Source organism: Macaca mulatta, chromosome 9 (assembly GCF_049350105.2).
Source record: "Macaca mulatta isolate MMU2019108-1 chromosome 9, T2T-MMU8v2.0, whole genome shotgun sequence".
NCBI classification, from domain to species: Eukaryota; Metazoa; Chordata; class Mammalia; order Primates; family Cercopithecidae; genus Macaca; species Macaca mulatta.
Window position 1 is genome coordinate 143891314 of NC_133414.1, and position 12657 is coordinate 143903970.

The following is a 12657-nucleotide window of genomic DNA, read 5'->3' on the forward strand; positions in this document are numbered from 1 at the left end:
CCTATACATTTGGAGGGACCCTTTTCAGCCCATGAAAGATTCCACCCACAGCTGCTTTCTGACCCAACTCCCAGGGCTCCGGTTAGCCCAAATGCAAATGACTCCCCCCTCCTGAGTCCCAGACCCAGGACCCTCGGCAGAATTTCCGCCGGGTGTTAGAGGCACTCAGCCCCCGGAAGCCACCCTCTCCCTGTCGTGCTCTTCTCTTGGTGGCCCCTGCCTTGGTCAACCATTCCCAGGCAGCCTGGGATGACCTTGATCTTCCCGGCCCCTCCCCACACACCTTCCTGGAACCTCCAAGTCTTTCCTCCTATCACACCATGGTGTTGTTACCCTCTGACTTCAGTGTTGCGTCCCTAAAACCGTGGGTATCAGGGTCCAGTCCAGAGAGCAGAAGGCACCCCAGCTATTCTAACAGAGCGAATGTAACACCGGGGATTGGTTCAGCGGTGTCAGAGGGCTGAAGGCACAGACACACTGCAGGAAGCAGCTTCTACCCCAGCAACCGGAAAACAAAGGAGAGAAGTTGGGGTTCCCAGAACCCAGGAGCTCAGAGAGGCATCCCCGAGGAGTAAGATTCAGGCCGCAGGGGAGGGTCTTGGCAGGACTATGCTGGTCGGTGGCTCCAAAGGTACAGGAGAAATGGGGTCCCAGTCACTGCCAGAGAGGAGCCACCTCTGGGTGATGCCGATGCAACAGGCAGAAGGAAGGGGTCACCCCCGTCCCCACCCCCACTGTGGCCCGGTCTCCCTGCTGCACCCGAGTGACAGAGCCTGCAGGCAGGGCCACCACGGCCAAAACGCGGAGCCCGTTCCCCAGCAGCAGCGGCAGGGCAGGGCGCCCCAGCGTGGATGCGAGGCGGGAGGTGAGGGATGGGCACCGCACACTTGCATTCACAGTGGGCCCTCGGTGAACACGTGCTGAGGCAAAGAAGGAGGAAATGAACGGATGCGTGCGAGAGCCGCGCAGAGGCCCCGTGCAGGCTTCCTGTTTCTGATGAAGGAAATAATGTATACAGTGGTCCATTTCCAGGACAAAGGGCCTTGAATCGGCTTAGGTCAGCAAACTACAGAAGAAACAGGATGCACTAGGCCCCTGCTTGGATAGCCAACGCCTGCTTCCTGGCACCCCCTCTTAGTTGCCCTCACCCGAACCAAAGAGGTTTAGTCTAAGATGAAAGTTTACTGGCCTAAAAATATCTCGTTTTGTCTGTTCTTATCAGCCTGCCCAGCTACTTAGGTCATAAGTCAAATACTGGAAGAGCCCCTGAGCTGACTGGGATTGCAATGCATTGTGGGCCGCAACAAAACGCAGCAGGACAACCCCAAAGAAAACACCTACAGCCCCTGCCCAACAACCAATAGGTGACGTCCAGGAAGGCTGTGACCACCCCCCACAGTACTCAGCCTATGAGGAAGTGGGGGTGGGACCTGCACCCTACACCCCCTACCCAACAACCAATAGGCAACATCCAGGAAGGCTGTGACCCGCCCCCACAGTACTCAGTCTGTGAGGAACCAGGGGAGGAACCTGCACCCTACAGCCCCTACCCAACAACCAATAGGCAACATCCAGGAAGGCTGTGACCCCCACAGTACTCAGCCTATGAGGAAGCGGGGGCGGGACCTGCACCCTGCACCCCCTACCCAACAACCAATAGACAACGTCCAGGAAGACTGTGACCCCCACAGTACTCAGTCTGTGAGGAACCAGGAGAGGAACCTGCACCCTGCAGCCCCTACCCAACAACCAATAGGCAACGTCCAGGAAGGCTGTGACCCCCACAGTACTCAGCCTATGAGGAAGTGGGGGGGGGACCTGCACCCTACACCCCCTACCCAACAACCAATAGGTGAAGTCCGGGAAGACTGTGACCCCCCCCCACAGTACTCAGCCTATGAGGAACCAGGGGAGGAACCTGCACCCTGCAGCCCCTACCCAACAACCAATAGGTGAAGTCCGGGAAGGTTGTGCCCCCCCCCCATAGTACTCAGCCTATGAGGAACCAGGGGAGGGACCTGCACTCTACAGCCCCTACCCAACAACCAATAGGCAAAGTCCAGGAAGGTTGTGACCCACCCCCCATAGTACTCAGCCTATGAGGATCTGAGGGAGGGACCTGCACCTTACACCCCCTACCCAACAACCAATAGGCAAAGTCCGGAAAGACTGTGACCCCACAGTACTCAGCCTATAAGGAACTGGGGCAGGACCTGCGCAGTTAAATGGGTTAAACGGCTTGTTGTAACCCTGCTGGGTGTGCCTGCCCACCAGACACCCGATCTTGCAAAACCATCTTTAAAAGTCTCACTTTCGCTGTTCTCTGGGTCTCTGAGTCCATTCCTTGGGTTTGGACAGGTGAGTTTGTTTATCATATCTGAGCCACAACCCCTGTTAGGCTGTTCCCAAATTGCGGTAAAGAATACCTGAGACTGGGTAATTTATAAAGAAGAGAGGTTTAATTGGCTCACGTTCTGCAGGCTGTGCAGGAAGCTGGCATCTGCCTGGCTTCTGGGAAGGCTGCAGGAAGATTTCGGTGCTGGTGAAGGTGAAGGGGAAACAGGCGCATCACGTGGCCAGAACGGGAGCAAGAGAGAGAAGGGGGAGGTGCTGCACACTTTAAACCACCACCTCTCAGAACTCACTCACTGTTGTAAAAACAGCACCGAGGCCTGAGGGAACCACCCCCGTGACCCAAACATCTCCCACCAGGCCTCACCTCCAACACTGGGGATGACATTTCAACGTGAGATGTGGGTAGAGACACGATGCACACTCTGTCAACCCCTTCTCTGCCAGCGAACAGGCAGTCCCTGGGCCTCTCCCTCTGGCTGGAGGAGGCCCACACGGGTAACTCCCGAGCAGGAGGACTCTCTCTGCAGGTGCATGTGAGAACGTGTGCTTTCCCGGCCCCCAGGCTGTTCTCAGCGACGCCCCTTAGGACCTGCCCACCAGGACAGTGGTCCAGTGGTGGCACGCTGCCCCTCCTGGCTCACACTGCCAACCTACCATCACCAGTGCCCTGACGGCCCCACCCCATGGATTTCAACAAGCAGAACAAGCAACTCGACTCCATCCCAAAGATGTAAGGCCTTACCTTTGGAAAAGTCTGAATGATGTATGATTTGGGAATGGCCACATTTCATGTATACAATATTGATTTGATCTTTTTAAAGCAATTAAAATGCAGGCCAAGTGATACCTGGGAAAGGTCGCCATGGTGCAGGCAAAATCCCTGGGAACAGAGTTATCCTAGGCTGCCACATTGGGTGATTAAAAACCATCAGCATGGCCGGGCGCGGTGGCTCAAGCCTGTAATCCCAGCACTTTGGGAGGCCAAGACGGGCGGATCATGAGGTCAGGAGATCGAGACCATCCTGGTTAACACGGTGAAACCCCGTCTCTACTAAAAAAAAATGCAAAAAACTAGCCGGGCGAGGTGGCGGGCACCTGTAGTCCCAGCTACTCGGGAGGCTGAGGCAGGAGAATGGCGTAAACCCAGGAGGCGGAGCTTGCAGTGAGCTGAGATCCAACCACTGCACTCTGGCCTAGGCGACAGGTCTCAAAAAAAAAAAACCATCAGCATAAATTTCACTTACAAAAGTCACTTTTATTTACTACTCACTTCAGCTTTGTGCCCCCCAGCATCCAGGGAGTCACTCCTTTCTCTTTCTGAGACCGTTGCAGACGAATGAACATCAAACCATCCAGACTGCAGTGAGGATGGGCCTACGACAGAGGCAGCAACACCCTCCCGCGAGGCCATTGTCTGTGAGTCGGGTGGCAGCTCCAGCCCCTGTCGCATGATGCGAAATGATCATGGCCGGTTGGTCTGAATGCCAACACCCACCAGCCTCCAGCATGAGGTGTCCAGCACGAGGGGACACCTGTTCCTGGGACTGGAATTAAAGCATAGGCTGCGTCTACCTCACAGTGTCCCTGGAAATGTGAGAAAACTAAAAGGAAAGTGTCGTACAGGAGAAAAGTCCTAGACCATTCATTCCCCACACTGCCCGGATTGCATGAGGCACTGGGGTTCCAGGTGACAGAGACTCCTGCTGAGAGGAGAGCTGCCCCCAGTCCTGTGGGGGAGACTGACCTGCAAATAGCATGTGCACGAAAGGCAGGAACAGACGTGCTTCGTGCCATGGTCCTGGGCAAACCAGAGGCCGCCGGAGGCCGAAGGATGCCGGACAAGTGGCTCTGAGATGCTGCCTGCTTCCCCCACCACACCGCCCCCCGGCCACTCTGCTTCACCCCAAATGTAAGGAAGACCCCAGCACTCCAAGGGCAAACCCACTGACTCAGGGCCTGAGAGGGCCACGGAGACTCGACGGAGATGGGAGCAGAATCCACACTGCCTAGCTGGAGGCTTTTGGTTTGTTGTCTGTTCATCTGTTGTTTGTTTGCTTGTTTGTTTGAAACTACAGTAAAACATACTAAGTGGCATGTGGCTCTATAATTTTGGGCAAGTGCATAAAGTCATGTAACCAACAACACAATCAAGAGACCAGGCCCATGATCCCCAAAATTCCACTCCTGTGCCCCCCATTGCAGCCCCTGGAAGCCACTCATCTGTTCCCCTACCTGGAGTGCTGCCTTTTCTAGAATGTGATGGAAACAGAATCATGCAGCACTCAGCCTTCTGAGCCCAGCTCTTTGCCCTTAGAATAAGGCCCGTGGGGATTATTCCTGCAATTTTTCCTTGAACATTTCCCGTTGCAGGAAGGTATCCCAGTTTCTTTATCCATTCGCCAGTTGGTGGATATCTGGATGGTCTCCACGTTGAGGCAGTTATCAATAAAGTTACTAGAAACATTCGCAGGGAGGTCTTTGTGTGAACGTGAGTTTTCATTTCCCTTGGGTGAACGCCCAGTAGAACCATTGCTGGATCATTGGGCAAGAGTGTGTTTAACTGTGTGAGAAACCCCCACACTGCTTTTCCGCCTTGGCTGCCAAACCATATTACATTCCTACCAGTGATGTGAGAGTTTCGATAGCCAGGTTCCGACAGTCACACCTGGGCCACCCAGGGCCCAGCTCAGCAGCACCTGCAGTTGGGGTTCATGAGGCACCTGCCAGTGCCGGCCTGGGGTGGGCCGCATTGTCTGTGGGTGTTGTTTTATATCCTTTTTAGCCTTTTCAGTAGGTGTGACGTGATGTTTTCATGCAGCTGTTATTTGCATTTTCCTGATGACTAATGACGCACAGCATTTTTTTAATGTGCTTATTTACCATCTGCACATTCGCTTTAGTGAAGGGTCTGTCCAAATTTCTCGCCCAGTTTTAAAATGGGGCTTTTGTTTTCTTACTGTCGAGTTTTGGTGTTCTTTGTATATTCTGGACAGAAGTCCTTAGACAGATAAGCACTTGTCATTTCATTGTTTTGTTTGCTGTTGTTGTGTTGAGACAGGGTCTCCCTCTGTTGCCCAGGCTGGAGTGCAATGGCTCAATCTCAGCTCACTGCAACCTCCACCTCCCAGGTTCAGCGATTCTCCTGCCTCAGCCTCCAGAGTAGCTGGAACTACAGGCGCCCGCCAACAAGTCTGGCTGATTTTTATAATTTTAGTAGACAGGGGTTTGGCATGTTGGTCAGGCTGGTCTCGAACTCCTGACCTCAAGTGATCTGCCCGCTTCAGCCTCCCAAAGTGCTGGGATTACAGGTGTGAGCCACCATGCCCAGCTTAGAAATGTATTTTGAAGAACAAAACTTTTAATTTTGACAAAATCCCATCAAGGAGTGTTTTGTTTCACGTCACCTCTAAGATCCCTTGCCTAACCCAAGCTTATAAAAATCATCTCGTACGTTCTCCAGGAAGCTTTACAGCTGTGGGTTTCACATTTCAGTCTATGATCCATTTGGGTTTATTTATTTTTTATTTATTGTTTATTTATTTTTGTTTCTTGTGCAAGGACTGGGTGGAGAGTCTTCTTTTTCTTGCATCTAGGTATCCAGTTGCTCCTCACCATGGCACACAGGACCTTCCTTTCTGTATTGAACAGCCTGTGCACTTAGTGTGGCGGTGACGGCCACGTCTTTCTGTATTGAACAGCCTGTGCGCTTAGTGTGGCGGTGACGGCCACGTCTTTCTGTATTGAACAGCCTGTGCGCTTAGTGTGGCGGTGACGGCCACGTCTTTCTGTATTGAACAGCCTGTGCGCTTAGTGTGGCGGTGACGGCCACGTCTTTCTGTATTGAACAGCCTGTGTGCTTAGTGTGGCGGTGACGGCCACGTCTTTCTGTATTGAACAGCCTGTGCGCTTAGTGTGGCGGTGACGGCCACGTCTTTCTGTATTGAACAGCCTGTGTGCTTAGTGTGGCAGTGATGGCCACATACATGTTGTATATAAATGCTCAGCACGTGGGAATCTCAAAGTAGTGCCCAATAAACAGTAGCTGTAAAATTCCCACATTCTCTGTGTTGCAGAAGTTTGGATGGCAGGCAGGATATACCTCATATCAGAAAAGCTCTGTAAGCGCACCATGCTTTGTGGCTTAAGGAAAAAGACCCTCTTTCATCTGATCTTGACAATTGCCTGAGAAGAGTTACATAAAGACAGAGATGTGAGCCATAGTCCCTGAAGCCCACCTTGGATTCCAACAGCAATTCTGAAAGCCTCCCTGTGAAGTAAGGAGAGAGCGCAGTACCTGACACCCTCTCCCCAACCCCCAGGAATATATATATACACACACACGTATATACACACACACACGTATATATATATACACATACACTATATATACACACACGTATATATATATATACACACACACACTATATACACACACACACACACGTATATATATACACACACACTATATATACACACACGTATATATATATACACACACACTATACACACACGTATATATATACACACACACACACTATATACACACACACACGTATATATATATACACACACTATATATGTACACACACACACGTGTATATATACATACACACACACAGGTCCCCGACCCCCAGGAATATATATACACACACACATGTGTATATATATATACACACACAGGTCCCCGACCCCCAGGAATATATATACACACACACACACACACACAGGTCCCGACCCCCCAGGAATATATATACACACATACACACGTATATATATATACACACACACTATATATATATATACACACACACACACAGGTATAGTTTCTTACTGCTGAGTTTTGGTGTTCTTTGTATATTCTGGATACAAGACCTTTGACAGATAAGCATTTGTCATTTCATTGTTTTGTTTGCTGTTGTTGTGGTTTGAGACAGGGTCTCCCTCTGTCGCCCAGGCTGGAATGTGGTGGTGCAATCTTGGCTCAATGCAACCTCCACAACATGTATAGTGTGTGTGTATATATACATATACATATACACACACACACATACACACACACTATATATACACACACACGTGTATATATATACACACACACTATATATACACACACACGTGTATATATATACACACGCACATATAGTATATGTATATATGTGTGTGTATATATACACATACACTATATATATGTGTATATATACACACACATATATATACACACATATGTATAGTGCTTTATAAACATGAGACCTTATTGTTAGCATCCAAGGAGCCATATTTAGAGATTCCGTACTTGAAGATTTTTTTTAATAATTGATTGGGTGATTACTTTTAGCTTTGCCCACTCGGGACATTATTTACTTTGTGTATGGCATAATTGATTTTGTAAACAGAGCATATTTAAACATAATTTGACAGCAATGATGGTTCATTTGATACTATCCTCTGGAATAATATTCATCAAGCCTTTCATCTTTGGCATTTGTCATAGCTAAAGCCAAACAAAGCCATAGTGAGTCGGGGCCAGTCTACCAACAGGCACTTCATCTCCTTTCCTCTGAGGGGAAGAAAAATTAACTGAAAGGAGTGTGTGCCAAAGGCAAGGACTCCCCAGCAGACCAAGCCTGAGTCACACCTGGGCCACCCAGGGCCCTAGCTCGGCAGCACCTGCAGTTGGGGTTCATGGGGCACCTGCCAGTGCCGGCCCAGGGCGGGAGGTAAGAGCTCCGTTCCAAAGTAAACCACACATCTGAGAGGTCAGCCAACCTGCTCCAGGCTGAGCAGGGATGACCCCACCGCCCTCAACCCAGCAGCACCCGGAGAGATGCCCTTCCAGCCGGGGTCCCCTGTGTCAGGTCAATCTGATGCACGATCAGACCGAGAACTCAGCCGTGGAGGGCAGAGTCAGGGAAAAGTTTCTGCCGAGTCCTGCCCCAGGGAAACCACCATTCCTCCAAAGTCAATTCAGCACCACGCTTTGTTTCACAAATACACCAAAGGGTGGCCCAGGACTGGGATTCGCAGGGAAGCAGGGTCCTCCTACAAGGCACTGATCCTGGAACATCTAAGCCCATGGAACCCACACATGTCCCTGCCGACAGGCCACCGTCTGTAACAGGTGACCCCCGGGTCTCAGGTCCTCCAGGCTTTGGGCCCAGGCCACCGTCTGTAACAGGTGACCCCAGGGTCTCGGGTCTTCCAGGCTTTCGGAGGAAACCGCAGGTCGCTGCAGCATCTCCCGGGGTTCCTGGTGGGACAGGGCCGCGTCTTCATGGCATCTCTCTCTGGTGCTCGCTCTCCCTTGCTGGGGACCTGGCCTCTGCATCTCACCCTGAGCTCTTTGCTGCCCCTGCCCCAATGCAAATGAGGTATTTGCCCCTTCTCCTCCACCTGCAGAGGGCTTGGGAGCACGGCAGGAGCCGGCCTCAGATGTGGGAGCCATGGCAAGTCACATGGGGGTCCCTGGGGCTGTGGGACTCTCAGGTGCTGAATCTCTTCCCAGTTCTCCCACCTGCCCCCTCCTTCCTCCCTTCTCTCCATGTCCCAGCAACCCCCTCATGCTGGCCTCTGGGGGAGGACTGAAATTCACTTCCCTCATTTAGCTGTAGACCAACAACCTGGCTCACTCAATGCCTCTCCCACTTTGCAAATCACAGAACTCATTAAGCTGCAAGCTAAGCACATGATCTCCCACTCCGCGTCCCACCCAGGAGCAGCTGAGAACAACCATGGGCGGTGCTGGAATGTCACACTGTCACCCCCGCCAAGGCCTGCCCCACCCCGCCTTGCATTCCTCAGCCCCTGTGAAGTTTCACAGTGGAGAGTTGCATTTTCACGCCACTAGAAATTACACCACTGTCCTCCCCACACATCTTCCTTATGTCCCCAGGCTCCACAATCCCTGACTCTGGACAGAAATGCAGGTATTACCCTTGCCCCCACTCTGCTTTGGTTACCCTGGAGTTCCATCTGGAATCCCCTCTCGTCCCTCCAATCCCACTGGACCAGGCGGCCATCACCTCCAGCCCGGAACACTGGCTCCCACCGCCACTCTGCCCTCATGGCCCACCCTGCCCACGCAGCTCAAACAATGTTCCAAAGCACAATTCAGATCATTGCCAAAAAAAGTGGTCCCAGTCCAGACCCCAAGACAGGGTTCTTGGATCTCCAGCAGGAAGGAATTCAGAGCAAGTTGCAGAGTTCATGGAGAAGACAGAGTTTACTGAAAGTTGCTCAGATACAGAGTAGGGTGTCCTCAGAAAGCAAGAGGAGGATTGTGCCGTCTTTGTTTTAAACTCTTTTTATATGGGGGTCTTATCTATGTAAAAGCTAAACTAAGTTATGTCTACGTGCAGGTGGATTGACAGTGGGACAAAATGTAGCACTTTGTGGATTTAAAGAAAGTTATCCTTGACACTTTAGTGCGTAAGTACATCAAAGCATGACTATAGCTATCTTAAAAGCATGCATGGTCATGAGGTGTCAGGACATCTGGACGTCTGCTGTCCTGGGAGTTTGCCGTTGCAGGCATTACTGAACTCCTTCCTTAGCCATAAGCATCTGACGACCGTGAGTCGTGACTGGCAAGGAATGGGAATTGATTTTAAAACAGTATCGCCGTGGCTTTCCTACCTTCCCAGTTCCCTAATGAGATCAGGTCCCACATAAGCTTCTCTCGCCACGTCCCCTTCCCTCCCCTCCCCTCCAGGTACATGGACCCCTCTCAGTTCTTTGAGAGCACCCACTGACCTCTTTGCTGTCCTGGGCCTCGGCTGCAGCAAGCCCCTCCACCAGACAGACTCTGTCTACTACCGTCACTAAACCCCCCTGTCCAGGCTGACAGCCTGTCATCCTTCAGGTCTCCACTGCAATTCCCCTGCTCAGAAACGTCCCCACCACCTTCCTAGACAGAGTAGAAAGCCCCTTCCGCACCCTCCTTGGCCCATCCCAGTACCTGTCACATTTCAGAATTGTTTGATGTGTTTGCTTACTTGTAGACTGGAAGCCCCGTGAGGACAGGAGCCAGGGAGCACCATCCCATGCTGGGCACCCCACAGGTCCGTGCTCAGTGAAGGAATGAATGCCATCTCCCATCAGAGATCAGAAGCTAGATGGTCAGATTCGTTTGCTTTTAAGTTACACAGCAGTCCTCCCTCCCCCTCACTAGCTAATTCCTGTTACTAGATGGTCAGATTCGTTGGCTTTTAAGTTACACAGCAGTCCTCCCTCCCCCTCACTAGCTAATTCCTGTTGCTAGGCACCTTCTCTCTCCAGAGGGCAGCAAGGCCCAGGGCGCGGCTCTTTGTGACAGGGATGCATTCCTGCACTCCCTGGGCTCTTTCCACAAACGTCCTGTCGCTGAGCAGCCTTTCTCAGGGTGGCTCCCACGGAGCATGGCTCTGCAGGGGTTAATAGATGGCCCTGAAAGTGGCCCGTGCTCGGGAAAGATTAGAATTCCTGGAGGCCTTTAATGAACATGTGGCTCTCCCGCAGGGGAATTGGGCTCCGTTCCCGGGTTTTCAGACTCCACCAGTTATGAAATGTATCATCGGTTTCATAATAGCTTGTTGGAAGAAAAACAGAAAACTAACCAGAACGGGCCATAAGCTGTAGCCAGGGCGACCGACCATCCCATATGGGCCCAAGACCCAGGGGGTTCCTGGGTGGCAGGACCTTCAGTGCTAAAACCAAGGAATTCCAGGGCAAACCGGAAGGGTTGATCACCCTCGCTGAACCCCAATTTGAGAAAAACTAAAATGTAGGGGACGGGGGAAAGTATATCCGGAATTTGCAGCATTTCCCAGTTTAAGCACCGGAACATTTTATTAGGTTGGTGCAAAAGTAATTGTGGTTTTTGCATTAATTTCAATGGCTGTCACTCATTTGGTGACCTTGCCCCCTCTGTCCCTCCACTTGGTGAGCCAGAGGAGCCGGGGTTGCCAGTGGGGGTGGTGGAGAGGATTGATGAGGTCAGGCAGGCCAGGACAGGGCACCTTCAGCCTCTCTCTGGCCACCTGGGGCAGTGGCCAGGAGCACAAAGCGGCCTTGTGGCCTGTGGACACTTTCATCTTCGACCTGGTGGCCCAAGTCAACCCCTGTGGCTTAGAGCTAATGATTCACATTTTTAGCAGAAACACAATTTGGAGCAAACAAGCATGATAACTCTCATTAGCCCTTGTAAGAAATCAAAATTGGATTTAGGAGAAAACAATTACATGCATAATATTATGACCAAAGTATGAAGAAAAATAAAATGCCTTGCTCATTTTAATAACCAGGACGTTTTAATGATTGACGAATCCTAGCAGGTCTATGGAAAAAGACAATTCCCTTTCATACAGTGAAATGAACAGAAATCAACAAAAGTTTTGGAACAAAACCCCATGTTGGGGGAAGGTCAGACAGAGCCAGGAGACTCCTGGTGGCCCCTGCAGGGCTCCAGATGGAAGCCATGGGGGCCCAAAGGATAAGCAGTTCCAAAATCCATGTGAGAAAGCAAAGGGTGGACTCGCCAAGGCAACTGGAACATGAAAAGCAGAGGGCTGAGGGCTTCCGGGCTCTGATTTGGGACAAGCTGTGAAGCTGTGGCACCCAGACAGGAGGGTGTGGGCACAAGGACAGGCGCAGACAACACAACAGGACAAGCTCCAGGGAAGGCCATGCCTGTGCGGGCCACTAATCTCAACAAAGGTGCTTGTGAAGCTTGACTCTGGGTGTCAACGCACCTGGATTGAGGGGCTCCTGGAGAACTGGTAAAGCGTTCCATCTGCGTGTCTGGGAGGCTGTTTCTGGAGAAGCTTCCCATGTGAGTCTGGATGGACTCAGCAGGGAAGATCTGCCCTCAGTGTGGTGGCACCTCTCACCTCTCTCAATCCCCCTCAGCTGCCTGGAAAGGACAGAAAAGGCAGAGGACAGTTGAATTCCTCTCCCTCTTGGAGCTGGGACTTTCTTCTTCTCCTGTCCTTGGACATAGAACTCTGGCCCCCTGGCCTTTGAACTCCAGGGTGCACACCAGCAGCCCCTCAGGTTCTCCGGCCTTCAGCCTTGCACTGAGAATTACACCACCAGCTTCCCCAGTTTCGAGGCCTTTGGCCTTGGCCTGAGCCACGCTGCCTTCATTTCAGGGTCTCTAGGCAGGCAGACAGCCTACCGTTGGACTTCTCAGCCTCTAGAATCATGGGAGCCAAACCCCCCATAGATACCTATATCAATAAAATGCTGTTTAGAATGAAAAGAAATAAACTTCTGATAAAGCACAACACAGATAAATCTCTTTCAATTATGCTAAGGGAAAGAGTGCAA

The 12657-nt window shown here is 51.4% G+C and overlaps 1 long non-coding RNA gene across 1 annotated transcript in view; it reads right to left on the reverse strand.

Moving 5' to 3' along the window:
* LOC114670078 (uncharacterized) overlaps positions 1-10516 on the reverse strand; it is a 78999-nt gene extending 68483 nt beyond the window's left edge. Inside the window, exon 1 of the long non-coding RNA XR_013397871.1 lies at positions 10347-10516. This is a non-coding gene — a long non-coding RNA (uncharacterized LOC114670078). The remainder of the gene's footprint in view (positions 1-10346) is intronic.
* Between the last annotated feature and the right edge of the window lie 2141 nt (positions 10517-12657).